Here is a 6395-nt window from a genome sequence, read left to right on the forward strand (position 1 = left end):
CAATGTGCACGAACTGTAACCCAGGAGGAGGAAATTCTGTGCTGTGAGGGTGGCTGAACCTGGAGCAGCTGCCCAGAGAGGTTGTTGACTCTCCTTCTCTGGAGAGATTCCAAACCCACCTGGATGTGACCCTGGGCACCCTGCTGTGGGTGACCTGCTGGAGCAGGGGGGTTGGACGAGATGATCCCCAGAGAACCCTCCCAAACCTCACCAGTCTGAGCTTCAATGTGCTTCTGTGAAGTAATACCATGTCACTTCTCTGGGGTTCCTTGATGGCTGCTTGTCCTTCTCCTGTGCCCATCACAACCACCATCCTAAATGAGGACGCTGGAACAAGTTCCTGGCTGATGAGTCAGGGCAGCCACCCATGGCGCGGGCCGGGAGCAGCCCCTGCATTGCAGTGCACAGCCACTCCTTACCTGTCACTTTCTAGGTCACAGAGGCAGGTGATCTGAAGTTACCCTGAGGACCATCTGGCAGGCCCTGCCAGGTAGGCAGGTGTCCCACCAGGGTTGTCACCTGTGTGCCTGTCTGGTGCCAGCCTCAAGATTTACCAGCAGCAGCAACACGTCGCTGTGCACAGGGAGACCCACGTAAAGACACAAAGTGCAGCTTCTGCTGGGGACAACCTTCTCCTAGAGAGAAGACCCAGGCCTCTGTCATCTGTAGGAAGCCAAGGATCTAGCTACAGATGTCCCTGCTCACTGCAGGGGTGTTGGACTACATGACTTTTAAAGGTCCCTTCCAACCCAAACCAGTCTATGATGGGGAGGGACTCTTTGCAAGGGCTTGTAGTGACCTGACAAGGGGGAATGGGTTCAAACTGGAAGAGAGTAGATGTAGATTAGAAATGAGGACAAAGTTCTTCACTGTGAGGGTGGTGAGACCCTGGTCCAGGTTGCCCAGGGAAGCTGTGGGTGCTCCATCACTGGAGGTGTTCAAGACCAGGTTGGATGGGGCTTTGAGCAACCTGCTCTAGTGGAGGTGTCCCTGCCCATGGCAGGGGGATGGAACCAGATGGTCTTGAAGCTCCCTTCCAACCCAAGCCTTGTTGTGACTGATTCCCAAAAGCCTGCGTGGTGCTTTGACATCTGATGGGTGCCCAGCAGCAGCTGCAGACCGCAGCCTGTGTTCAGGGTGGGCAGTGAAGCAGAGTGAGATGCCACCTGACAGACAGACAGACGGACAGACAGACAGATGCCACCCTCCAGCTCACACTAGTAGTGTCTTTATTGGAGTAGCTCACATGCAGGAACCAAAGTAGAGATGATTTCTGGAGCAAGTTAAACAATGGCAGATTAATACAGTTGTATCGTCCTTAATGTAAACACTTCCTATGTGAATACAGCAACATTTTAGTGTTGGGTTTCTTTGCTTTTTGTGTATTTTGTTTCTCTTTACATAGTCGACCTCTTCGAACAGTTATGGCCCCTTTCTCCCCCTACCCCATTCCCAAACAAAAAAATACCCCATATCTTCAGTAAATAAATATTATCCACTTTTATCTGGAAAGCCTACAGCTGTAATATACAGAGAAGCTATTACACGGGTTACATTTGTAGGGGTAACGACAGCTCATGGTAACATGTACAGAATGAGGAGCTGCTGCTCATAAAAACCCCGAGCAGGGTGGGACGGTCGGCGTGGGGTCACCACGGGCTGAAGAGACCCCCAAGAGCCACCTCACCTCTCCCCAGGACGGAGCAGGGACCTGGGGCACGGCGCCGGGAGCCTGGGCATGGGGTGGGCAGGCACAGCCTGCTCCCAGGGCTGAGGTTTGGGAGGGATGAGTGGAAGGTGCTGCGTGGGCACCAGCAGTGTGCCTGGCAAGGGGATTCCTGCCTCCTCACCGTGCTGGTGGGCTCGGGCTGGGGGGTGCCTCCAGCAGCTCAGTGGTTACCTCCAAGAAGGCTATGAACACGCTCACTGATCGCCTGCTTCATTATTTCCATGAAAACAACTGTCCTGAGCTGTTTTTTTAATTCCAGGGAAGGTCTGGAAGCCTTGTGGTTAAGGTTTTGGAGGTAAACAATGACTGAGCTGGATGAGGCTGGCCTGGGGACGCAGATAGCACAAGCAGCTCCCACTCCACAGGACTCCCAGCAGCCGCAAGAGACTGGACCACTCATCGGGTGAAAAAAGCCTGTAGAAAATGCTGCTGTGTTTGCTCTCCTGGTCTGCATGGCCCGTGCTCCTGGGTGAGAGCAGGAGGGTGCTGAACAGAGAGGAACAGGACCAGGCTGCGTTCCCTGGGGGAGGGTTGGCCCAGCTCCTGCAGCAGCTCAGGGAGTGGGACCACCACCCCTGCCCCGGGTCTGAAACCACCGCCTGGATCTGTTCTTCCACCACTGGAGGGAAACATCTCGCCACCACAGGCAGCTCTGCAGAGTCCTCCATTGAAAAGTGGGAACGGCCAGTGCATCCCATAAAAAAACAAGCCAAATGAGGTCAAACAAACTGACCCCCCCCCCAGTAAAATCCTTCTTCAGCTTGGAGGTGTGAGGACAGCCCTGGAAGGGCAGGGCTGGTCTGATCAGCACGTTTCAGAGATGGAGGGGAAAGGGATGTGGGAGGCTACGTGAGGGTCCCCTAAGGACCAGGCTCTGCATTTATGCTGTTCCCTTTAAGAGACACCGTGCTACGTTTTTATGAGCAGCTCTCCTGTGAGCCTTACCTACATACTAAACACCCTAAATGTCTGTACAGCACATTGTTATCTATTACACCTGCCAAAGATGCAGCTGGAACCTACACATGACAATTAAAAAAAAACAAAAAAAAGATATATTTAAATAGAAACCATTCAATTCTTACATCTCAGCACATGAAGGGTTAACAGAAGAGGTTAAAAAACACACCGGAGAGGGAATATATTGACAAAATAAATATTTTAACCTAGAACAGGGTGTGATTAGAACTTACAAAGGACCCCGACAATAATTTAGTGTCATTGAGTGTCAAGCTGTGATTCCTAAGAGGCCTAGAAAGCGCTGGGATGTTATTCCCTCGGGGAAAGGGGATCAGGCTGCAGCTCCATCCCTCTCCTCCCGAGCGCCGGAGCCACACAAGGGCCTCTGCCCACGCAGGAAGCACTTAGAGTGAAAGCAAAGGGAGAATAAATCAAGAGGTGGGTGTTCTGAAGTGAAAACCTCCTTCCCTTCCTCTCCAACGGTTTCTGCAGACCACAAGAGGACAGGGGGAGGATGAGAGATCCTGATACAGGACATTAGGGAAGCTCTAGCACAGCTCTGACAATCGTTGAAGGAGGTTTGGGTTAAACCACCCATCCTGCTGCACACTCCATCCCCTGCGGCGCTCCCAGCCCCACTGAGAGCCAGGGCTGGTGGGCTGGGGCTCCACAGGGAACTGATGGCAGGGCTGGGCTTTGACCAGAGCCATCAGGAGTCCCAGTGAGAGGTGGTTCAGCCACAGCCCCAGTGAGAGGTGGTTCAGCCACAGCCCCAGTGAGAGGTGGTTGAGCCCCGGCCCCACGGGGGGTTCAGCCACAGCCCCAGTGAGAGGTGGTTCAGCCACGGCCCCAGGCTGAGCACACACCACACCCAAGGTTGGCACCTCCTGAGCGCTGCCCTCCTTCCAGCCAAGCCACTGCCTGTGCCACCCACTGCACCCCCTGGCTTTCCAGGGGAGCACAGGGGGGGCCAGCGGGGACCACGGGGTGCCTGAGGTTGCAGGCACAGAAGAGAGTCCCTCGAGTTGTGCCCACAGATGCTCCTTATCTCCCCTGAGCCCCAGCCTCCTCGTTTCACCTCTTCCCCTCAGAGCAAGCAGTCACCAACAGCTCTGCAGCATCTCCTAGGAAGGGACCAGATTCTCTCAAAAGCCACAACTTGCAAGTCCCAGGACAGGTTTAGCAGGACAGAAGGAAGAACCGTTGACAGCACAGCACAAACACCACCCTGCTTTTTGTTTCGGGGTGGGGGAAGCAGGGCCAGCAAAGCCACAGCAGTGGGGACTGCACAGGGGGGTCGCTGACAGCGCCGGTCACGGTCTTGCCACTCAGCATCATGTGCTGATGTCCCCGTGCTTGAGCAATGGGATTATCTCCTCCGGCTTGGCAGGGAAGCTGGATTAACATGCTTAGCATCACCTGATGTGGCCATTTACAGGGTCAATGTGTTTCAAGGATTTAGAAGAGAAAATACACGCTGAAAACACCCACGGAGGTTCTTGCGTTAACGGGAGCACCATCCAGACACCGTCTGAAATCACATCAGTGTCCCCACAGGAGTTTCCTCCAGATTTTGGGAGCTGGTGGCCACGTCTGAGGCATTGCAGCGAGGCAGGGGCTGGCAGGGGTTGGCAGAGGGGTGTCTGCCAGTCGGGCTGAGCACTGGGCTCACCTTGTGTTCAACAGCGAGGGCAGCAGCCAGGGCAGGCTCTCCTGGGACCTTCCGTTAGCCACAGAGAAGGTGAAACAGAGAATCCCTCTGCCAGACCCAAGGAGATGGGCTTCAACTGCAGAGGGGGCTGGCAAGTGGGGAGAAGCAGCAGCTTGATCCCCAAACGATCTCCATCCACACACTGGTTTTCCCCATCTGCTTGCAAGCCATGCAGCGAGCCACAGAGCGGTGAGGAGGAGCCAAGTCAGCACAGGGGGGTGCCAGGGCAGCCCTGCTGGGGCCCAGCTTTGTATGGAGGGATCCTGGAAGAGCACGCAGGCAGAGCAGGACAGAGGAGAGGATGAGCAGAGACAGCACAGAGTGACATCTGAGCTGGGACAGCCTGGAAATCCTGCACCGAGCAACACTTCCCCCTGAAGATGAACGTGACCTCTCTCAAAGCCCATCAGTGCTGCCACTGGGCCATTTGGGTAGAGGTTTTAGATGCCACAACGTACCCCAGAGGGTACGTTACGAGCTGAAATGACCGTGCTCAGATAAAAGCTCCTATCACTTTCACATCAGCTGTTTATAGCACAGCTTCTTGGTCTAGAACAACTTCTAAGAGCTTGACAGACACCAGCGTCCCGGGAGGCTCAGGCTTGCCCAGTCAGAACCCAGTGGCTGGTTGCCCAAGACAAGGATTGCCCTGAGGAAGAGGGGCTGGAGCAGTGCTGCCTGCATGGACGTTCATCTGCCTCTGTCAGGAGAGGAGATTCTCCCTGCCATGCAGTGCTCAGCCCTCTCTTTGATCCTCCCCTCTTGCACCACTGGTTCCCTCCCAAGGAGCGTGCCGCGGGACGCAGCGATGGCTGGAGCTGCCTGCTCCTGCTCTGCTCCTCAGCCCAGCCAGGCAGCCACACGTGCTGGAACCTCCCCTGGCAGCCCCAGGGAAGTGAGGGAACACGCTTGTTTGCACAGGCAGGAGGGAGACTGCAGCCCTGCAGGAGCTGGGAGTTAATAAAGGGGCAGAGGTATCAAAGGACACTCCAAAAGTTACAGAGAGTGCAGCCGCAGTCACCCAACACTTTCCCAGGCCCAAACCTAAGAGGAAATGAGGAGTTCCACCTCCAGCACAGGCAGGCACAACTAATCCCTCCACAGTAACCATCTCCCTCAGCGTTTCTGTACGAGCATCTGTGAGGTTTGCCTCTTTTTCTCACAGCTGCCACCAAGAACCAGCACATCTACCCTACTAGGCTTGGCAGGGAATCCAGGAACCTCAGTTCACACCCAGTCCGTGAGCAAGTCCCACCTATCCACATGGATGTCTTTTACAACAGCTGAGAGAAACGCAGAGCTCTACAGTCACTGCAGAAGGAATGGAAGGTGAGGAAAAAACCAACCTGGCAAACACCCTCTACAGAAAATCCTCGTGTGGGAATGCTCTCCCAAAGAGCAAAATGCTTCACGTGCGACCGTCGCAGCCCCCATCTCACTGAGCACTTTTCATCCTCCTCAACTGCCAGAGCCCCCAGACACGGCCACCAGACTGCTTCCAAATGAGAGCAAGCCCAGATAAAACACAAGGAGAAAAAAAAAAGACCCCCGTGAGATTTAGAATACGAAGCGCCGGGAAGGCGACCACCATATGGTACTGGGAGATGTGGGAGTGGGAGAGGAAAGGATTTTAACTTGTGCAGCACATGTTGAGAGGGGAACAGTTGTTCCTTGCTGTCGAATCCCACACGAAAGCCAATACATTAACATTTTATCTAAAAATAAAGCCACGCTCCTCCTGAACATTCCAGCTCAGCCAATTACATGCTGATCGACAGAGCGGTCTACTTGGCAGGACCTGCCTACAGAAGAGGATGATCCCTCCATCAATTGAAGGGCAAGGCTGCTCTTCTCCCCCCTGGGCTTTTGTTTCAACGCAGTGTGACGTACTCATGCATTCTAAAGGGGTTTTCAGCATCCAGGGCTGGTTTTGTGCAGCTGGGATAGGAAGGAGGGGATTAAGAGAAAGCTGGAGAATCGTGGTCTGGCAGAAAG

The sequence above is a fragment of the Merops nubicus genome, unplaced genomic scaffold (genome assembly GCF_000691845.1).
Source record: "Merops nubicus isolate BGI_N331 unplaced genomic scaffold, ASM69184v1 scaffold13344, whole genome shotgun sequence".
In the NCBI taxonomy this organism is placed as follows: Eukaryota; Metazoa; Chordata; class Aves; order Coraciiformes; family Meropidae; genus Merops; species Merops nubicus.